Source organism: Chelonia mydas, chromosome 3, assembly GCF_015237465.2.
Source record: "Chelonia mydas isolate rCheMyd1 chromosome 3, rCheMyd1.pri.v2, whole genome shotgun sequence".
Taxonomy (NCBI): domain Eukaryota; kingdom Metazoa; phylum Chordata; order Testudines; family Cheloniidae; genus Chelonia; species Chelonia mydas.
Window position 1 is genome coordinate 33,213,925 of NC_057851.1, and position 23,596 is coordinate 33,237,520.

General features: G+C 40.1%; 1 long non-coding RNA gene across 1 annotated transcript in view; it reads right to left on the minus strand.

The window, feature by feature from the left end:
• The window catches only part of LOC122464937, an 85,134-nt gene that overhangs the window by 30,427 nt on the left and 31,111 nt on the right, over positions 1-23,596 (minus strand). Inside the window, exon 2 of the long non-coding RNA XR_006289387.1 lies at positions 20,586-20,647. This is a non-coding gene — a long non-coding RNA (uncharacterized LOC122464937). The remainder of the gene's footprint in view (positions 1-20,585; positions 20,648-23,596) is intronic.

Genomic DNA, 23,596 nt, shown 5'->3' on the forward strand with positions numbered 1-23,596 from the left:
AACCAAACCAAACATAAATTTAAATCCCAGATGCTTGAAGTATGACTTTTCTATTTATGGTTTTGATCCAACTTCATTGAAATTAATGAGAACTGAATTAGACCCTCATGGGTCTAATCCAAAACCCATCAACATCAATAAGAGATTTTTTTCTGTTGAGCTGGACTTTGGATCAGGAGATTATATATATATATATGCAGTGGCATGATTCAAGAACTTGGAGCACTAATCCAGATATAATTCTAGTTCACTGTGTAATTCTCGATAGGGCATTTAATGTCTCCATGTGTATTTCCCCATTTGTAAAACAGCGATCCGAATACTGTACCACCATTATCTCACAAGGGTGTCATGCAGATTACTAGTGAATGTTTGTACAGCATTTTGAAGATAAAAAGTGCTATATAAGTGCTAAGCATTAGATGTGCTACTGCAAAATACAAAAACATTTAGAAATACATTTTCAATGATACGTATGCTATTGTAGTCTGATTAGTAGTCAGTGATATTCGTAATGAGAGCTGTGTTGCTAAACAATATATCACATTGAATATTAATTCAGTCATAAAAAAATCTTGCCTGTTCCCATTAAAGGGTTAAAAACTTGAATTTAATTCTTGTTAAAAATTCCAACCACAACTAGACGGAGAGAATTTATTTAATATTATGCAACAGAATAAGATTTGACTAAAGGTTTTATGGGATTAGCTGTTTCAAAGTATCTGTCTCTTCATAAACTGCAGTAGATGGGGTTGTGACTGTTTAAGTAGATATTATTTAAACAATCTCCTGAAAACAAGCTTGCATAAACTAAGATGAGCAAGGGCAAAGAGGCTTATTCTGATCTTTTAGATTTAGATACAGAAACATGTATCTTGGATTTAACCAAATATCTCTTCCTGTAAGGAAAGATTATTAGGATTATCTACTTTTGCATGTTTTGATGGTGTAGTCAGGATTAGGTGATGAGGGAAGTTTGAGTTCAGTGGGTCAAATTCATCATTGGTTTAACTCCACAGACTTCAGTGGAGATTCACTAGGGAAGAATTTGACCCACAAAATCTGACTCTCTGTGCACATAATAAAACTGATCAAGATCAGTACTAATTAATAGGCTAAAATTCACCCAATATAACTACAGCCAAGGTAACAGTTACACCAGGGAGAAAAGGAGTACTTGTGGCACCTTAGAGACTAACCAATTTATTTGAGCATAAGCTTTCGTGAGCTACAGCTCACTTCATTGGATGCATACTGTGGAAAGTGTAGAAGATCTTTTTATACACACAAAGCATGAAAAAATACCTCCCCCCACCCCACTCTCCTGCTGGTAATAGCTTATCTAAAGTGATCACTCTCCTTACAATGTGTATGATAATCAAGGTGGGCCATTTCCAGCACAAATCCAGGGTTTAACAAGAACGTCTGGGGGGGGGGGGTAAGGGAAAAACAAGGGGAAATAGGCTTGAATAGAGACTGGGAGTGGCTAAGTCATTATGCAAGGTAACCTAAGTTAATTGTATCCAATTTGCAAATGAATTCCAATTCAACAGTTTCTCGCTGGAGTCTGGATTTGAAGTTTTTTTCTTGTAATATCGCAACTTTCATGCCTGTAATCGCGTGACCAGAGAGATTGAAGTGTTCTCCGACTGGTTTATGAATGTTAAAATTCTTGACATCTGATTTGTGTCCATTTATTCTTTTACGTAGAGACTGTCCAGTTTGACCAATGTACATGGCAGAGGGGCATTGCTGGCACATGATGGCATATATCACATTGGTGGATGTGCAGGTGAACGAGCCTCTGATAGTGTGGCTGATGTTATTAGGCCCTGTGATGGTGTCCCCTGAATAGATATGTGGGCACAGTTGGCAACGGGCTTTCTTGCAAGGATAGGTTCCTGGGTTAGTGGTTCTGTTGTGTGGTATGTGGTTGCTGGTGAGTATTTGCTTCAGGTTGGGGGGCTGTCTGTAGGCAAGGACTGGCCTGTCTCCCAAGATTTGTGAGAGTGTTGGGTCATCCTTCAGGATAGGTTGTAGATCCTTAATAATGCGTTGGAGGGGTTTTAGTTGGGGGCTGAAGGTGACGGCTAGTGGCATTCTGTTATTTTCTTTGTTAGGCCTGTCCTGTAGTAGGTGACTTCTGGGAACTCTTCTAGCTCTATCAATCTATTTCTTCACTTCCGCAGGGTGGTATTGTAGTTGTAAGAATGCTTGATAGAGATCTTGTAGGTGTTTGTCTCCGTCTGAGGGGTTGGAGCAACTGCGGTTGTATCGGAGAGCTTGGCTGTAGACGATGGATCGTGTGGTGTGGTCAGGGTGAAAGCTGGAGGCATGTAGGTAGGAATAGCGGTCAGTAGGTTTCCGGTATAGGGTGGTGTTTATGTGACCATCATTTATTAGCACTGTAGTGTCCAGGAAGTGGATCTCTTGTGTGGACTGGACCAGGCTGAGGTTGGTGGTGGGATGGAAATTGTTGAAATCATGGTGGAATTCCTCAAGGGCTTCTTTTCCATGGGTCCAGATGATGAAGATGTCATCAATATAGCGCAAGTAGAGTAGGGGCATTAGGGGACAAGAGCTGAGGAAGTGCTGTTCTAAGTCAGCCATAAAAATGTTGGCATACTGTGGGGCCATGCGGGTACCCATAGCAGTGCCGCTGACCTGAAGGTATACATTGTCCCCAAATGTAAAATAGTTATGGGTAAGGACAAAGTCACAAAGTTCAGCCACCAGGTTAGCCGTGACATTAATCGGGGATAGTGTTCTTGACGGCTTGTAGTCCATCTTTGTGTGGAATGTTGGTGTAGAGGGCTTCTACATCCATAGTGGCCAGGATGGTGTTATCAGGAAGATCACCGATGGATTGTAGTTTCCTCAGGAAGTCAGTGGTGTCTCGAAGGTAGCTGGGAGAGCTGGTAGCGTAGGGCCTGAGGAGGGAGTCTACATAGCCAGGCAATCCTGCTGTCAGGGTGCCAATGCCTGAGATGATGGGGCGCCCAGGATTTCCAGGTTTATGGATCTTGGGTAGTAGATAGAATATCCCAGGTCGGGGTTCCAGGGGTGTGTCTGTGCGGATTTGATCTTGTGCTTTTTCAGGGAGTTTCTTGAGCAAATGCTGTAGTTTCTTTTGGTAACTCTCAGTGGGATCAGAGGGTAATGGCTTGTAGAAAGTGGTGTTGGAGAGCTGCCGAGCAGCCTCTTGTTCATATTCCGACCTATTCATGACGACAACAGCACCTCCTTTGTCAGCCTTTTTGATTATGATGTCAGAGTTGTTTCTGAGGCTGTGGATGGCATTGTGTTCCGCACGGCTGAGGTTATGGGGCAAGTGGTGCTGCTTTTCCACAATTTCAGCCCGTGCACGTCGGCGGAAGCACTCTATGTAGAAGTCCAGTCTGCTGTTTCGACCTTCAGGAGGAGTCCACCTAGAATCCTTCTTCTTGTAGCGTTGGTAGGGAGGTCTCTGTGGATTAGTATGTTGTTCAGAGGTATATTGGACATATTCCTTGAGTCGGAGACGTCGAAAATAGGATTCTAGGTCACCACAGAACTGTATCATGTTCGTGGGGGTGGAGGGGCAGAAGGAGAGGCCCCGAGATAGGACATCTGCTTCTGCTGGGCTGAGAGTATAGTTGGATAGGTTAACAATATTGCTGGGTGGGTTGAGGGAACCATTGCTGTGGCCCCTTGTGGCATGGAGTAGTTTAGAAAGTTTAGTGTCCTTTTTCTTTTGTAGAGAAGCAAAGTGTGTGTTGTAAATGGCTTGTCTAGTTTTTGTAAAGTCCAGCCACGAGGAAGTTTGTGTGGAAGGTTGGTTTTTTATGAGATTATCCATTTTTGAGAGCTCATTCTTAATCTTTCCCTGTTTACTGTAGAGGATGTTGATCAGGTGGTTCCGCAGTTTCTTTGAAAGCGTGTGGCACAAGCTGTCAGCATAGTCTGTGTGGTATGTAGATTGTAATGTATTTTTTACACCAGGGATGAATTTGGCCTTACATCGGTTCTCCCCACCCCACCCCCAAATTGTCTGTTTTAGTTTCAACAACAAAAAAAAAGTCTAATTTACTCCTTTTCCCTGTTTGTTGTCTGCTTTCAGATACGTGCAACCCCTCACCTCAACATATGTTATTACATGGACAGCAGGATATAGACTTCTATTTAAACAACGAGCATCAAACATATAATAGCACTCTTCATCTTAAATTACATGAAAATTAAAGATGCATAAAGCATAAGCAAGGATATGGCCCATTGGTTTCAGCAAAACAATCTTTCCTCTTTCTTATCTGTGAGCCAGATCCTCAGCTGGCATAGATTGGCATAGCTCCACTGAAATTGAAGGAGCCATATGGATTTACACCAGCTGAGAATACATGTGCAAATACACATATCACACACATGCACAAATGGCCATTTTAACTAGGACTCTTCCCATTTCATGGAAATTATTAGAATTCAATCCATCTCATATATAAAAAGAAACCCTTTTTTAGCTTCACCTTTTTCTGTAAAGGCTGCAACAGAAGGTAGATATTTAAAGAGCTAATCCTGTAGAGAGTTGGGTATTTGTTTCCTTGTAAATTAAACTTTAAAAAACACATTTGAATTCAAAGTATTTTAAAGCTGAAACCTTTTTTTTTTTTTTGAAGGTGTAATTATATTTCCTGCTATAACCATCCTTGTGTGATATGGTTCATGGAATAGCTAACAGCAAAAATGTTGTTTAATTTACACCTGCTATGTGCTAGGGGTATAAAAAGATCTTTTAAAGTCATTGTTATATCAGTTTGACAGCACCCCATTTTCACACTGAAATGCTACTAGTTGGATACATTCTATTCCATTCTTCTCATGGAATATAAAAGCTTGTTGTAGCAGAGTTTATTTGTATATTGCTGGCTATCCCCATGTTGAAGAAAGTAACCAAAAAGTCCTTGTTTCCAATGGCTTGAAAATAATTATAAATCTCTTTTATGGATATTTCTTTCTTTTTTTCCATATATCGAAGCACAGTAGTGTGTTCCCAGAATGATAATAATCTATTTCTCTCCTCACACTACTGAGCTGGCAGTGACCTCACCTGACCCAATTGAAATTGATTTTGTTGTTGAACTCCTAGCTAGTGCAAATTAATCTTAGATCCATACAAGATCAGGGAAGCAAGACAGAGTACAAAGACTCAAGTAGCGAGGGGAAAAATTAGTTTGAGAGAAGGTATTTTAAGTTTGGAAAGATAAATGGCTACAATGACTTGCTTTGATAGAACATCTGTAGCAAAAGAGAAGAGAATGACAAGGGCTCTGAGAAAAAGCTGTAATTTAATAGCCTAATTTCCTGCCTGGTCCTGCAGAAATATCTGTCTGTTTCTGACAGCTGATGAAAATGCACCAGGATTTGATTTGCTCTCCAGTGTGGGACAAGTTCAGTCCCATCTCTCCCTCAGGCTACATGGCTACAGCAGATGGGCACTGTCTCTAGTTTCCACCTCCTTCATTGAGGATTCACCACTATCTTTTTTTTTCTTAATTGTATTCACGGCCCTTAGTTCTCTAGTTTATTATTTATCTTCTTGTTTTCAAATATAACAATTGGTCTCTCCTTATTGATTTACTCCTTGCGCCTTTGTTCACGCTGCTTGCATGCTATATTCCTTTCCCTCACTCCATGTCTGTCATATCTATTTAGTTTGTAAGCTTTTCAGGGCAAGAACTGTTCACTGACCGGTGTGTGTACACGGCCTAGCACAATGGTACCTCATTCTTAGTTGATCCTTAGCCACTACCATAATTAATCATTATGGATGCTTGAAACACTTTGCACACCAGTATTTTTTTAGTACCTTTAAGAAAAGTTGGTGACTAAAAACCAAACAGACCACATCACTCCATTGTCCTTTAAAGAGTGGATTTCAATTATAACTAACACACTGACCTTATTTTTACAATCTGTAAAAGATCCCTGTGAACACTACAGTCTTTGACAGAACTCAAGGATATTTGATATTATAGGGCCCCTGCAGCCCATATTATTAAAACAACCAATCCCTAATGCCTGATTTATCATGCTAAATAAGGTGAAACAGTGTAACAAATAACTTTTTGCCATGGAATTGAAAGAATTGTACCTACGAAACTCCATGCAAAAATTTATATCCTGAAACAAGTGTTCTAATATTGTATAGCTAGATGTTGAATAATTTAAGCAGAATAAATTGAAAAGACTTAATCAGCTACAATGCAGCAGAATTTAACCTCCTGCAGACTTCAGAAAGATTTGAGGCAGAATAAATAACAGTCACCAAAGGCCTGAAACTCTGCTGTGCAGTCAGTATCCGAACCTATTCTCCCCCTCTTGATCAGCTGCTTTGGTTACAGTTATGGCCATTGACCTACTTTTCAATTCTTTTGCTGCTTTTGTGTTGCAAAGACCCATCTAGATTACCCCCTGCCTCCCCGCAAAAAACAACTTTACCAAAGTAATATTTTATTACCAATAAGTCATTTTAAAACTATTACATTTGGAATTTAAGTAGACTCTTAAATAAAGAAATGAATACGTCAGTGGCATTTCAACATCAAAGCTCTTAAGCCTTTGTCTAGACATGCATTTAAAGGTGCGTGGTGAGAATGTGCAAGACAACATGTGTGTTCTAGAAGTTTAGTATAGACAAAACAGTGTGTACTTAAACATGCGCGATGCTGGCTGAGTTAAAGCGTAGAATGTATCCATTGTCTTTTGTACACTAGACTTTTACAGCATGTTAGTTAGCATATTCTAAACACACCTTTAAATCCAAGTCTATACAAAGTCTAATTTATGGAGCTGCAGCATGATATTGTCCAATGTGTAAGGCCATAGGACTGGGAGTCAGACCTAAACTCTACCACTGACCTCTTGTGTGACTTTGGGCAAGTCTCTGTGCCTCTGTTTCCCCTCCTACCCTTTGTCTCTCTTGTCTATTTAGATTGTAAGCTCTTAGGGGCAGGGGCTGACTTTCTCTTTCCATGTTTGTATTTCTACAACACCTAGCATAATTGGGACCCCAGTCTCACTTCTAGGTGCTACCATATTAAGATTACTATTACAAATAATAATAATTTATTGCAGAGGTCACAAACTGAAGATGGCTGCCATTATCCCATCATTTTAAAGATAGATTGCTTAAACAGATTATTAGAACATAGGAACGGCCCTACTGGGTTAGACCAAAGGTCCATCTAGCCCAGGATCCTGTCTTGACAGCAGCCAGTGCCAGGTGCCCCAGAGGGAATGAACTGAACCGGTCATCGTCAAGTGATCCGTCCCCTGTCGCCCATTCTGTGCACAGTGAGAAAAAATACCAACATACCAATACACAACACATTGCCTCCCATTGTTGTTATCATGCATTCAGGGGGACTGGTTTTGCTATTGATAATATGAAGTGCTGGGTTAGTCTGAAATACTTTTATCAACATTTTACAAAGCAGCGATATTTTACAGAGTGAAAACTAGAAGGAGAGAGATATGATGCCTGCTTTATTAAAAATATATAATCGAAGTTTGATCTTCTGCTGAATTTATGAATGGAAAGTACGGAAAGTTGCCTTAGCTTTTACAGATTAGGAAATTATTTACTGGATCTAACATATCTGCTTTTTATTTTCTAATACTTATTTGTATGCCATACTATTAGTCTTTGAAAGTGCCCCTATTCAAATGTTTTTAAGAGTCCTTTAATGTTGTGTCCACAGTGTTAACTCATCAGCAGCACGTAGTTTGCTGTGCCCTCCCATCCCCTACATCAGGCTGGGGAGTGATGAATGGAACCACGTAGTCATGAATCTGCCAGCTTTGCCCTTCTCCTGTCCCAAACCTACACTGCATGCTGTGGTTCAAGGAGACCCGAGGAGTTGTGCTTTGTAGTGTGCAGGCTCCCAAAATCCAGCCATGTTCCTCCTAGTTCTATTGTGATCAAAGCTGTTCTCACTCAGGTTTTAGCTCATAGTATGAAAGAAGGTTTTAGCAAGGATTTTTATGTTTTAGGAAATACCAATAAGCCTATTCCCCTTTCCTCACCCAACACAGCAGTTTTGCAGAAGGAAAATATTTTTGTACTCAAAGCAATTTGTTTTGATGTTATGTGAACAAAATTATGGCCCATACTCTACTGGTATAAGTTGGCAGACCTCTATTGACATCAGTGGAGCTGTGCCATTTTACATACTGACAATCTGGCTCAATAATTTCTTCTAACAAATGTGTTTGCTACCTTTACATAACAGACGTAAAAGACTATTGTTAGCAAAATGCTGTACACATGAAAGACACTTTTAGAATGATTAGAAGCAAGGTGCATCTTTCAAAACAAAGTTGTTTGCAAATCGTGTCTAAACCAAAGAGGAAAACCTGAATATGAACACTGGTAGGAAAATCGAAGTTCAGCGATGATGGCTTAAAAAGTACAAAGCCTCATTCAGTTGTAAGTGTTCTTAATGAACAGATTGGTCAGTTTTTTCAGAAAGGCTTTGTAATTTCAACTTGGTATTATTCTAGAAAGCGATGTATAGAAATGATACTTAGTTCTAAGTCACACATACATCATATCCCCTGGTGAAATAGTAAAGGGGTATTGAAATCTCTTGTAAAATTAGAAGACTGCATCATTTGAACCAAGACAGGTTTTCAGGATGGACCAATTTCCAGTCTAGTGCCTTTCTACAGGTTGTATTCATCATCAGTCAAAGCCAGGATGTAACGACTAACCCAATATCCTCTGCAATATACTAGCTGTTTTAGAGAAAATGAGCTTTAACATCTGAAGGCAGCACCCATAAATTCAGTATTTCTCAAGAAGTACCAAGTGATTTTTGTATAAGTTATTTTCTAATTACTAGTTGGAACAAAATGCTCAGAAATCAATAGGCTGTTCTTGGTTACTGATTTAACCAGACAAAACAGGTTATGTTCACTAAGTCAAGGATCCAGAGTAGCAGCCGTGTTAGTTTGTATTCGCAAAAAGAAAAGGAGTACTTGTGGCACCTTAGAGACTAACAAACTTATTTGAGCATGAGCTTTCGTGAGCTACAGCTCACTTCATCGGATGCTCAAATAAATTTGTTAGTCTCTAAGGTGCCACAAGTACTCCTTTTCTTTTTAAGTCAAGGACTAATCTTACAGTGTTAACCAATACTGTAATTACAATTCATAAAGAAGCAAAGAGGAAAAGGAAGACATAATTTAGTGCAAACATGTTTGTGTGTCTCTGGAACATTTCCCAAAACAATTACAGCTCATACTTTCAGTTCCATGTTTCACTCGTCAGATTTTGCATGTAAGACACTAAACACATGTGGTGATATCAAAGAATTACTGAAAAAATTACATTTCTTACATTTTGAAATGTGAAAGAAGAGTGCAATAATGTGGAACTGCACAAATTCTTGGAAGTGTAGTGATGTAGTATAGATTAGTCATGTATACAAATTCTTGAATGTAAAAATAACATAGAAAATTCTCTTCACCAAGGAAATTCTCATGCTTTCTTTCAGCATTTGTAAAGCTCCCATCACTGTAGTGTCTAGATGTCGTACATAGGTTATAAAAAACAACTGAGGACTGTCCAGAGGCCAATCGCTTTTCCATCCTGTGGGCTGGATTGTGCATTTTGCACAGAGGCCTGAGCATGGAGCTGCACTGATCCAGTCGGAACTCCAGGAGAAACTGTGCTTGTAGTACATGGAGACCCAAACCAGATTAGAACTGAAAAAGGAGATCTTTGTTCTGGCACAGGTTCATAGAGAAAACTAATCAGTCTCCATCTTGGAAAAAACTTCCTTATTCCCTCCCTTACCACAACCCGCTGGAGAATGCTCAGTACAGCATTTGGTCTTCCAACAGTAGACAGCTATTCTCACATGAGTCACCATGAGACAATAAGCATAACAAAAATACCTACAACATTACAGTGCTACAGAATAGTAACATCAGATGGATGGAATGATGTCACTGTGGTCAGTGCACTACACTGCCTCAAGAAAGAGCCATGTTCAATTCCCAGGCCCATGTCTCACTTGCTGGCCATCACAAGTTAGGTGTACAGCAGAATCAGTATGTTCTGCCCCTCTAAAGGAGGAATCTAGCTCTGTAGCAATAACTTCACCCAGACTGAAACAGCTATGGAAAGTCTTTGTGGGGTCTCTGTGAACCAAAAATCCAAATTTCACCTGATACACTACACACCTATTTATATATTTTTTTTAAAAAATCCCTGTTACTGTAGGATAACAGACATATCTATGTTATGCAACTTGTTGTGCTGATTGTTTACTTCACTACTGGTCATTCAGTGTGAGAATTGTACATAATTAGCACTGTAAATGGGGTGGCATGAGCTTCAACATGGGCTAGCAATACAAATATGTACCCAGGGTCCCCAGTGTTAGGGTGACCAGATAGCAACTGTGAAAAAACGGGACGGGGGAGGGGAGTAATAGGCACCTGTATAAGAAAAAGTCCCCAAAAATGCAACTGTCCCTTTAAAAATGGGACATCTGGTCACCCTTACCCAATGTGCTTGTTCAACCTGTGCTGAAGCCCATGCCACTGCATCTTCAGTGCTACTCACATGCTAGTGTGAGTAAAGCTAGTGCAGCTGTACCTACCCAAGCAGTCATCGTGCCTTGCATTGCAATGTAAGACATGCTTTTAATGTAGCAATGGAAATTAGTGAAAACATGGTCATACTATTAAGGTGTAGCTGCCATGTTGCTGTACAATGGATGTAGATTGGAAATACCATTAAACATGCATATTTGTTACTGCCTATGGTATTTTCTCCTGACAAGGTTTTGGTGTATCAATGGCTGTTACACATATTTCTTCCAAGAACCAGCAAAGCATCGAAATGATGGTCATTGCCTAAAAGATTTTTAAATATTAATGAATCAAGTAGCTAAATTACAAGCACAAGAAGATGCATGCACTTATTTTAGACAGGCCACAAAGAAAGGAATTACTAATACAGCTCACCTTGCAGCTTATGCTAAAAATATGACATTTGTTTTTGTATTATACAAACACATAATCCAGCCCAACCTCATTACTCTTAGGCAAAGTTGTGTGGGTGCTATATTATTGGACTCCGCTTTTTCTCAGCATCCATTCCTGTAGGCCTGTAATCCAGTGGAAAGCTGGCGTGTGCAAGGCAATGCACTTCTTTGACCCTCTAATCCTAGCATGGAAGCTGTGATCACAACTACCATGGGTACACACCATAACAGCCAACTAAATACACAGGTATGTAATCTTACTATACTATTAGTTTAGACTGATAGATCTAACTTGCTGGGAACAGTCTCTTTATTTCACCATTTCTCTAGAATTTAAAGCAATTCCCTATCTAAAAGGACCTGTTCCATAATCATATGGAAATGTGGAATCAATTTGTTGATGAGGGACCTCAGATGTAAGTTTCGAGTTTTATGGTTGATTGATCATTAAAAATATTTCTGCAGATGACACAAAGGTCCAAAGCAATTATAAAATACTACAGGATTTCAATTTTTATAGTTATTTTGAGAGTCAGAGTCTCAAAATGCTTTATACTGTGAATGAACACAAGAAAATTTCCCCTGTACCAGCCAGAAGTAAGTATAAAGGAAAACATAGAGGAAAGATTGTTTATTCTCTTAAGATAAAACTGTTTTTATATTTGATTTTTACAATAAAAAAGATGTTTGTTAATCACAGCTCAAGGGAATGTTCTAAGTGCTTTGATGCTATGGGAATGGGTTCTATACAAAAGCCTAAGATAGATAATGCTTGGGGGTAAGGGTAGAGGTGTGGGTGAGGGAGGAGAACCAGAAGCTACAGGTTAAAATTCCAGAAGGGTTGACTGAAAATAACCTTCCATTTGCACATGTAAATCAGATGCTTATCTGCAACCACAAAAAAGGGAAGTTTGGCTATGACTGGGCTGACAATCAGGCCCTATCTATAAGATAGATATGTTATGGTATTATTGGTAACACAATGAATAATACAGTTGAGCACATAATAATGTCATTGGCTAAAAACTGTGAGATCCCTGGTGATCTAAGGGATGTCTACACAACTATGCAGTGTGAACTATGAGGGCGAGTTGCAGCACACAGCAGTGTTGCTAGCATGAAATAGATACCTTTTAGTTTGCACTAGCAGGATCTACACAAAGCAGTTACAGCTCTACTCTTCAGTGTACTGCAACTCACACCCCTATGTTCCGCACTGCAGGGCTGTGTAAACAAGCCTCAAGTGTCAGATTTTCAAAAGTATTTAAGATCCTAAAGATGCAAATGGTGCTTGGTGGGATTTTCAGTAGATTAGGTGTCTAACTCCCATTTATTTCAATGGGATTTAGGTGCCTAACCTCTTTAGGCCCTTAGGGAAATCTCATCAGGTGACTAGCTGCATCTTTACACTCCTAAATGACTTTGAAAATCAGAAATGAAGGGTTCAGGGTGTGGGAAGGGGCTCCGGGCTGGGGCAGGGGGTTGGGGTATGGGTGGTGGTGAGGGCTCTGGGGGATTGGAGGGGGATCAGTTAACCAGTTCTTTACCCATCTTGCAATTCTCATATTAATCCCCATCTTCTCCAATTTAACTAGTAACTTTCCATGTGGCACTGTATCAAATGCTTTATAGTAATATAAGTAGAACAGATCTACTGCATTTCCTTTGTCCAGAAAATTGGTTGTCTTTCCAAAGAGATCAGATTGGTTGGGTACGATCTACCTTTTGTAAAACCATGTTGTATTTTATCTCAATTACGGTTTACTTCTATGTCCTTAACTCTTCTCTTTCAAAATTTGTTCTAAGACCTTGCATGCAACTGATGTCAAATTAATGAGCCTGTAGTTTCCCAGATCACTTTTTTTTGTCCTTTCTTAAATGTAGGTACTGTATTTGCAATTCTCCAGTTACTGTGGTTATGGATTCATTAACAATTCTTGCTATTGGGCTTGTAATTCCATGTGCCAGTTCTTTTAATATTCTTGGATGGAGATTATCCAGGTTCCCTAGTTTGGTCCCCTTACACTGTATGAGTTTGGCTTCCACCTTAGATGTGGGAATTTCTGCTTCCATATCCTTGTTCCCATTAGCCACCCTGCCATTGCCCTCAAGCTCCTCATTAAGCTTATTAAAAACTGAGGCAAAGTAGTTGTTTAGGTCTTGGGCCACAGCTAGGTCATCTTTAATCCCACTCCATCCTCAGCACTTAGCAGTCCCACTTGTTCTATCCTTGTTTTCTTTTTATTTAGATGCCTAATGAACTTTTTATTATTGTTTTTAATTTCCTTTGCTATGTCCAACTCTGCTTGGCTTTTGGCAGTTCTCACTTTTTCCCTATACTTTCTGACCTCCAAGAAGTAGTTTTCCTCACTGATCCAGCCCTCCTTCTATTCCTCGTAGGCTTTCTGCTCTCTCTTAATAATCTGTTTGAGATACTTGTTCATCCAGTTTGGTCTGCAATCCTTCCCTATGAAATTTTCCCCCTTGTTTGGGATGCAGGTTTCAGGTAGTTTCTGCAGCTTTGACAAAGTAATTCCAAGCCTCTTCCACACTAAGATTCTTGAGTTCTTCGGTCGAGTCCACTTCCCTAACTACTTCCCTTACTTTTTAAAGTTTTCCCTTTTGAAATCAAGGACACTAGTTGCAAACCTATTTTAGTTTATCCTTTCATTTAATTTAAACTGAATTAGCTCATGAACACTTGGTCCAAAATAGAACAACTCATTGTAGAGGCCAATGAGGGGCGCGCTACTTACCAATATCAAATCTAAAATGGCATCACCTTTGTTGGTTCAGTGTCTATTTGTTGAAGAAATCTGTCAGCTACCACATCCAGGAATATCTGGGCCCTATCAATATTGGTAGCTCTTGTCCTCTAATCTATATATGGGAAATTAAAGTCTCCCATAATCACACAATTCCCAGTAGTGTTTATTTCATTAAAAACATTTAAGAAATCTCTCTCTATATCCAAAACAGATCCTGGGGATTTGTAGCAGACCCCAAACACTGTTACCTTTCTTCCCCAAAGTGATTTTGACCCTAATAGATTCCATGTTATCCATTGCATCACATCTAAGTTCTTTACAGTCTACCTCAACATTAATATACAATACGAAACCACCACTTTTACCTTTATAGAAGTCTTTCATGAAGAGCACATATCCTTCAATACCTGTGTTGCAGTCATGACTGCCATTCCACCATGTTTCCATCATCCCTATACTATCTGGTTTCACTTTCAATGACAATAGTTCTAGCTCCTTCATTTTTTTAGCCAGGCTTCTTGCAACGGTGCACAGAAATCTTAGTTGTTTCTGCTTTACCTCATCCAGATCCCTTGCCCGATTAGGTGCAGTCATTTTACTGCCAACCTACCTGACTATTGGTGTGAGTGGTGTTGCCACTACTGTTCCTCTTGTTGTCCATTTTCCTACCTTCAGTTCCCTTCTCCATTGCTGCATCCTCTTGATTTGCCTCCCATTCAATATTAGAATCGGACATGGAGATTATATGAGCATCTCCCAACCATCTCCCCTGAACTGCTAGTTTAAAGCTCTTTCAGGCAGTTGTGCCACCCTCCATTCCAGAAGTCTATTGCCTTCCTTCTTCAGCTGGAGTCCATCCCAGGAGAACAGTCATTGGTCTCTGAATGCTTCCCAGTGGTTGAAGATCCCACAGCCCTCCTTGTAGCACCACTGCCCGAGTCATCTGTTGATCCTCATAATTGTGTCACACCTGCATTCTCCTCCTCTAGGGATGGGTAGTCCCTCTGAAGATCACCTGAGCCTCTGTTTCTTTAAGCTTCTTCCTCAGCTTGGCATAGTCTTCCTTGATGCATCCAACTGAGAATCTAGCAGTACCATTTGTTTGCACATGAAGGACAATCAGTGTATTCTTGCCTTCTCCCATTAGGATCCTTTTTAGCATCAGGTCCACATCTCGTATCTTAGCTCCCAGCAGACTCTACATCCTTCCGTCCTCCCATTCAGTTCTGGTGACAGGCCTGTCTGTTCTTCTCAGTAGGGAGTCTTCAGTCATGTAGACCTACCTCTTCCTGATATTGGAGCAATTCTGCAGCCTTCCCCCTTCTTTTCCTTCTGGCTGAAAATCTTCTGTTCTCATTAGCAGATGACTCTCAGAAGATAGCCAGAGTTCAGAGCCCCTGGAAGATTGCAATCTCCATTTTCTTCTCCTCTTCTTGTAGGACTGTTCACTCTTTTCTTTTTCGCTCTTCCATCTTCTCTTATTGCCTGTGTCTCTCCTTCATTTTCCATTTCATCAAGCCTGTTCCTCAGCAATCTTTGTTGTTCACTAGCCAGTCTTTTCCTCCACCTTTTGTTCTTGTAGTCACATGCTTCCTCTGGCCACTCTTCATCCAGCAGTCTACCCTCATATTGCTGTAGCCCTGCATGCGTGTGCAAGTCTTTAGGTTTTCCCTTCAGCCTCTTCTCTCCTTCCCACCACCGTCCTCTCAAATCCCCATCAAAACTCAACTGTTGTTTCTAGCTGCATCTCCAAATCTCGGATCTTCTCTTCCATTACACATTTATCATGCAGCACTTCATACAAACAAAGCACCTTTCAGGTACTCTTCTCCAGGATAATGTACATCCCACAGCTTCAAGAAGGAAAAAAACACACACTCTCCCTCCCCCCCCCCCCAAAAAAAACAACACACACACACACTCCCCGAAACTCTCCTTTTAAACTCCCCTGTTTTCAGTTCTGTTTGATGTCTCCTGTGCCACTGGCTGGCTTTTTGGTTTTCTGCCTTTATAGGCCTGCTGATTAAGGAAGCCCTGGATCCTAATCAAGGTTCATCTGTGATCAAAGGCTCTGCTTCTCACACAACACACTGCCCCCTACCAGACTTTTCAAAGTGAAAACAAAACAGCGAGCGAGCAAGCAAACACACTCTGAAGAACTCACTCACTGCCCCTAAGGAACTGGGGCTTTCCTCCTTCTCTTCCAACAGATCTCTACTCCAGCTTCCCTGTTTTTCATCTCTTTCTGCTGGCTCCTGGGCTGCTTCTCCTGATAAGAATTGCCTCAATGTCACCCACAATGTCTTTATCCAATGACTTACCCAGAGAATTGCCATGCCTATTCTTTTCTCTTTCACGTCTCCTTTGGACTTTACACCTTGCCTCCCAATGTATCTGCATGTTATTTATACAACGGGAGAATTACCTCCAAAGTGCAGAGTTGGTACAACTCACTAGTGATAATTCAATGCCTGCATTACACCAATATTACACATGTGCAGCTGCCAACATGTAGTACAACACAGGAAAGAATTAAAAACGACATTAAAAACAAAAAGATCTTTTAGCAACAAGATCAGGAGGTCATTACAGCGATGCAGTTTCTTTGCTAAAGTAATTAGGGCCAGATCCCGAGGTTCTTATTCAGTTTTTACTCAGTCCTGATGCAGGCAAACCTGCCATGAAAATCAACAGGAGTTTTATCTGAGTAAAAGGACTATTTCAAACCTAAGTGATGGACACTGGGGTGTAGCCCTTATTGTATAGTTTGATCCATAAAGGAGTACAAGGAACAGACACGAAGGCAGGCTTTCTGATAAGTTAGTAGCCCACCTTGTTCCCAAGCAGAGGAATGACTAGTATGAAGAGAGAAGGGGAATCTCCAGGAAGAGAGTGGGGGGAATGTTTGTAAAATGACAGGTTGATTGAGACTTCACTCTCAGCAGGCTGTTTTCAGGATACCTGACAATGGAGTGCTCTGTGCTACAAATGCCTGAGGGCTTTCCTGTCAAACAATGGAGGAGGCCTGGGTCTTCATAATGGATTATACGTGCTAGAACTTTGCTTTTTCAGTCATGAGAACATAATACCATCCAATGTGAATACAGTGTAATGTTCTCATAGTTATACTGATACAATCTGCTGTCCCGCAGGTGAGCTACAAACCAACTTAAACAGGAACTTTGAAAATAAGCAGAAAACATCCCAATCAGTAGGTCAAGAGAAAAATGGGGATGCAAGTAAAAATATTTGCATATCTTCTGCACATGCAGAACTCTATATTTACATGCACAAAATGAGCAATTGTGCATACAAATAAATAGTGAGGATCTCTGGTTACCCATTTAATATGTGGAAATGCCTGTTTGTATGTACAAATATGGCAACTTGTGTTCACAACAGACGTGCATTCGTGTTGTCATGTGCTGCGTTTGGACCTGAAAATTTGGCTCATGGTACATAATAGCAAAATATTTCATATTTTTAACTTTTACTTTCTGGAAAAGATAGTTGTTGTCTAAACAATGGTTCTTCCTTCCAGATGGCTGCAATACTGCATATGGTAGCAGAAACAGTTATATTACTGAATGTGTGACATCACAGTCACGTCCAGAGCAATAGAGGGCTATGTCATAAACCACTGATTTATTATATCACTGCAGAGTCAAACAGAATTTGAATACAGGTGTTGAAGCGTGAATAGTTTATTCACACTGGCTTAGACAAATAACGAGCTGAGACTTCCATTTCAGTTAAACTGTTCATTTTGTCACCTCCTCTGCTCACCCAACTCTATACCATATGCAGTGCTTACTTTGTGCCAGGACTTGCCAGGACCAAGCCCCAGAACCATGAGGCTTGGCAGTCCATAGCCCCGGCACCTCTGGGCTGCCACGTCAGTTATGAAAGTAAAAAGTTGCTTGAGCCACAGCACCTAATTGCTTGAGCAATTAAGCACTGCCCATATGTCTGCTTTGTGCACCTGTCATGTCTTATTTGATACCTAGGACCGTAAAGTCTCTGGGATGAGGACTCCTTTCTTTGTTATTTGTCTGTACAGCACCTAGCACAATGGGACTGTAAACTATGATCCAAGTTTCTAGGTACTAACATAATACAAATAAAATAATAATAATAATAATAGGTTTTAATTAGCAGAGAAACTGAGAACTTACTAAATAGAGATGGAAGGACAATAGAAATACCTTTTACTATGAAAAGTTTCCAACTAAATATAGAGTAGAACAGAAAAAAAGTTTTACGTGTATCTTATCAATATTCTTGTTGGTTTGTCATCAGAATTTCAATTCAACAGAAATCCTCCACATTACTGGATTTGTTATGTACATTTGTGAAGTCACCAAGAAAAGTAAACAAAAATGAAAAATTTTAATATTATGATTATTGTTTAGCTTTCCCAAGTGCAGTTTTCTAGCTCCCTTTGCTTTTAATTTGTTCTTCTCATTCTTCTGAGGTCTTATTTTTTTGCTATTCTTCCTAATTTTCAGCCTGCTTCTGATACCTGTATACTCACTCTGAGTGATCCTTACTCTGGCAATTAGTCTCATTCAACCGAGTAACGATTGCAAGATTAGAGCTAAACTCACAGCCTTATTTACAGTGTAAGGCTATGTCTACACTACGCAGCTTATCACATCCCCTGCCCTCAGCTCCATTCTGCTGACAAAGAACTTCCATCCCCGAGTGGCATTTGCGTTGTCGGCAGGAGAGTGCATAAGTCGACCTACGCTACACAACTCCAGCTACGTAAATAATGTAGCTGAAGTTGACGTATCTTAGGTTGTTTTACCATGGGGTCTACACTGTGTGGGGGCGATGGAGAAAATCTCCCATCGGACTTACCTTACTCTTCTCGTCGGGGGGTAGAGTAAAGGGGTCGACTGGAAAGCGATCTGAAGTTGATTTGGCAGGTCTTTACTAGACTCACTAAATTGATTGCCGGTGGATCAATCTCAGAGCGTCGATCCACGCAGTAGCGGAGACCTGCCCTAATACTGGGTTCAGAGTTTAACCTCCTCAGGGCAGAGACATTTGCCTAATTCTCCAGTCATTTACAATTATCTAACTCCATTGTCTTCAACTGAGATATTCCTGATTTACTCTGGTGTAAGAGGAAAACTAGTCCCCTTGTTTTCTTAAGTTTTTGTAATGGCCATGTACACACATTGTGCTTCTGTATATACCTTATAACAAAATAGAAGAGTAAAGAATAATAGGAGTATGGCAGATGACAGTGGAGCTACACTAGTAGTATAAATTCGAGCACCCCTTAGGCTACTGTAATTGACACAGAAAGCAGACTGGTGAAGAATCAAGGAACCAGTACCAGCTCTCTAACGATACCCATACTTCCCTGCACCAGACAGAGCTGTGACCCAGGGGAGAATTCAGTCCTAAAGATACAGAATATCCTGCAAATATCAAAGGTAACAACTACTAGAGCTAAACCTTTCTAAATCTTCAGGACGGGATAGCTTGTACCCAAGAATTTTAAAAGAATACACGGGAACTTTCTGAGCCATTGATGTTGGTAATTAAAAAATCTTGGAGTACTGAAAAAAAGCTATTGTGCCAAAGGATGAACAAAATGACCCAGGTAACTATAGATTAGTTATCGTCACATCAGTCTGGGGAAAAATCATGGAAATACCAAGATGAAGTCAGTACGGAATTAAAGGATGGCAGTATAATTTATACTAATCAACATAATTTTATGGAAAATAGATAGTCAAACAAAATTGTTATAATTCTTGGATGAAACTACAAGATTAATTGACAAAGGTAACTGTATTCACAGACTTCTGTAAGTCATTTCACTTAGTACCTAATGACATTCTGGTTAAAAAAAATAGAATATAAATAAATGCAGCACACATTAAATGCATTAAAAACTGGCTAACTGACAGATCTCTAAAAAGTAGTTGTAAATGGGAAATCATCATCCTTTGGGGTTCCAGTGTGGGCCTAAAGACCAATTCTTGGCCCAGTTGTTTAAATAGTTTTATCAATGATTTGGAAGAAAATGTGTCATTACTGGTAAAGATTGTAGATGATACAAAAAGCAGCAGAGAGATACATAATAAAAGGACATGTCAGTGATATGGAGCAATCTCATATGGAGCAATATGCTAACCTGGGTTCATTTAAATACTATGCATTTCAATACAGTTAAATGCAAAATCATATCTAGGAACTAAAAATTTAGGTTACACTGATTGGATGACTCTTGGGTGACTATTCTGGAAAGCAATGACTCAGAAAAGAACTAGGGGTCAAGACAAATAAACTAAACATGAATTCCCATGCAATGTGGTGGCAAAGACAGCAAATGCAGTTCTTCAATATATAAGGAGAGAATTATTTAATAGAATGATGGAGATATTTTACTACAGTTCACAGAATTAATGAGACCATTACTAGAACACTGTGTCCAGTTCTGCTGCCCACACTTTGACAAAGATTTGACAAAGTGGAAAGGATTCAGAAAAGAGCTACAAGAATGATTCTGGAAAACCTGCCTTACAGTTAAACAAAAGAAACAATCTACTTCGCTCAGTATGCAGAAGGTTAACAGGTGCCTTCATCATAACCTGTAATACCAACTTTGGGAAAAGATTTTTTTTATATTAGTGTGCTCTTTAATCTAGCAGATTAACAAAGGCATAAAAAGATTCAATGGCTGGAAGCTGGAGCCTCACAAATTCAGAGTAGAAATAAGGCTTGTTTTTAACAGTGATGGTAATTAACCAGTGGAACAGCTTACCTAAGGATATGGTGGATGCTCTGTCACTCGAACTCCTTGCAGTCAAATGTAAAGTCATACACCTAGGAACAAAGAATACAGGCTAAATTTACATGATAGGGGACTCTATTCTGGGAAGCAGTGACACTGAAAAAGATTTAGGGGCCATGCATTTTGGCTGCTGGTGCACTTATACCAATGCCCATCATTTTGACCTGTAGACTCATAGACTTAGATATCTAAGGTCAGAAGAGACCATTATGATCATCTAGTTTGACCTCCTGCACAATGCGGGCCACAGAATCTCACCCACCCACTCCTGCAATAAACCTCTCACCTATGTCTGAGCTATTGAAGTCCTCAAATCATGATTTAAAGACTTTAAGGTGCAGAGAATCCTCCAGAAAGTGACCCGTGCCCCATGCTACAGAGGAAGGCGAAAAAAACCCCAGGCCGTCTTCCAGTCTGCCCTGGAGGAAAATTCCTTCCCAACCCCAAATATGGCTATCAACTGAACCCTGAGCATATGGGCAAGATTCACCAGCCAGATACCCAGGAAAGAATTCTCTGTAGTAACTCAGATCCCACCCCATCTAACATCCCATCACAGGCCATTGGGCCTATTTACCATGAATAGTTAAAGATCAATTAATTGCCAAAATCTTGTTATCCCATCATACCATCTCCTCCAAAAACTTATCGAGTTTAATCTTGAAGCCAGATAGGTCTTTTGCCCCCACTGCTTCCCTTGGAAGGCTGTTCCAGAACTTCACTCCTCTGATGGTTAGAAACCTTCGTCTAATTTCAAGTCTAAAACTTCCCGATGGCAAGTTTATATTCATTTGTTCTTGTGTCCACATTGGCACTGAGCTTAAATAATTCCTCTCCCTCTCCAGTATTTATCCCTCTGATATATTTAGAGAGCCATCATCTCTCCCCTCAGCCTTCTTTTGGTTAGGCTAAACAAGCCAAGCTCCTTGAGTCTCCTTTCATAAGACAGGTTTTCCATTCCTCGGATCATCCTAGTAGCCCTTCTCTGTACCTGTTCCAGTTTGAATTCATCCTTCTTAAACATGGGAGACCAGAACTGCACACAGTATTCAGATGAGATTTTACCAGTGCCTTGTATAACGGTTCTAACACCTCCTTAGCTCTACTGGAAATACCTCACCTGATGCATCCCATGACCACATTAGCTTTTTTTCACAGCCATATCACATTGGCGGCTCATAGCCATCCTGTGGTCAATCAATACTCCAAGGTCCTTCTCCTCCTCTGTTACTTCTAATTGATGCGTCCCCAGTTTATAACTTAAATTCTTGTTATTAATCCCTAAGTGCATGACCTTACACTTCTCACTATTAAAATTTCATCCTATTACTATTACTCCAGTTTACAAGGTCATCCAGATCCTCCTGTATGATATCCCGGTCCTTCTCTAAATTGGCAATACCTCCCAGCTTTGTATCAACCACAAACTTTGTTAGCACACTCCCATTTTTTGTGCCAAGGTCAGTAATAAAAGGATTAAATAAGATTGGTCCCAAAACTGATCCCTGAGGAACTCCACTGGTAACCTCCCGCCAGCCTGATAGCTCACCTTTCAGTATGACCTTCTGTAGTCTCCCCTTTATCCTTATTCACTTTTCAATTTTCATATTGATCCCCATCTTTTCCAATTTAACTAATAATTCCCCATGTGGCACCGTATCAAACGCCTTACTGAAATCTAGGTAAATTAGATCCACTGCTTTTCCTTTGTCTAAAAAATCTGTTACTTTATCAAAGAAGGAGATCAGGTTGGTTTGGCACGATCTACCTTGTGTAAAGCCATGTTGTATTTTGTCCCATTTACCATTGACCTCAATGTCCTTAACTGCTTTCTCTTTCAAAAAATTTTCCAAGACCTTGCATACGACAGATGTCAAACTAACAGGCCTATAGTTACTCGGATCACTTTTTTTCCTTTCTTAAAAATAGGAACTATGTTAGCAATTCTCCAGTCATACGGTACAACCCCCGAGTCTACAGATTCATTAAAAATTCTTGCTAATGGGCTTGCAATTTCATGTGCTAATTCCTTTAATATTCTTGGATGAAGATTATCCGGGCCCCCCCGATTTAGTCCCATTAAGCTGTTTGAGTTTCGCTTCTACCTCAGATATGGTAATATCTACCTCGATATCCTCACTCCCATTTCTCATGCTACCATGAAATCCCTAAAATCGTCATTAGTCTCATTAAAGACTGAGACAAAGTATTTGTTTAGATATTGGGCCTAGATTATCCTTAACCTCCACTCCATCCTCAATGTTTAGTGATCCCACTTCTTTATTTGTTTTCTTCTTATTTATATGGCTATAGAACCTTTTACTTTTGGTTTTAATTCCCTTTGCAAGGTCCAACTCTACTTGACTTTTAGCCTCTCACTTTATCCCTACACGTTTTGACCTCAATAAGATAGCTTTCCTTGCTGACCCCTCCCATCTTCCACTCCCTGTATGCTTTCTGCTTTTTCTTAATCACCTCTCTGAGATGCTTGCTCATCCAGCATGGTCTACAACTCCTGCCTATGAATTTTTTCCCCTTTCTTGGGATGCAGGCTTCTGATAGCTTCTGCAGCTTTGACTTGAAATAATCCCAGGCCTCCTCTGCCTCTAGATCCATAAGTGCTTAAGTCCAATCTGCTTCCCTAACTAATTTCCTTAATTTTTGAAAGTCAGCCCTTTTGAAATCAAAAACCTTAGTCGCAGATTTTTGTTTATCCTTCCTTTAAGTTTGAAATGAATTAGCTCATGACCACTTGAACTAACGTTGTCCCCTACAACCATTTCTTCTATGAGGTCCTCACTACTCACCAAAACCAAACCTAAAATGGCATCCCCGCTTGTCGGTTCAGCAACTACTTGATGAAGGAATCCATCAGCTATCACATCTAGGAAAATCTGAGCCCTATGATTATTACTAGAACTTGTCCTCCAGTCTATATCTGGGAAGTTAAAGTCTCCCATGATCATGCAGTTTCCATTAGT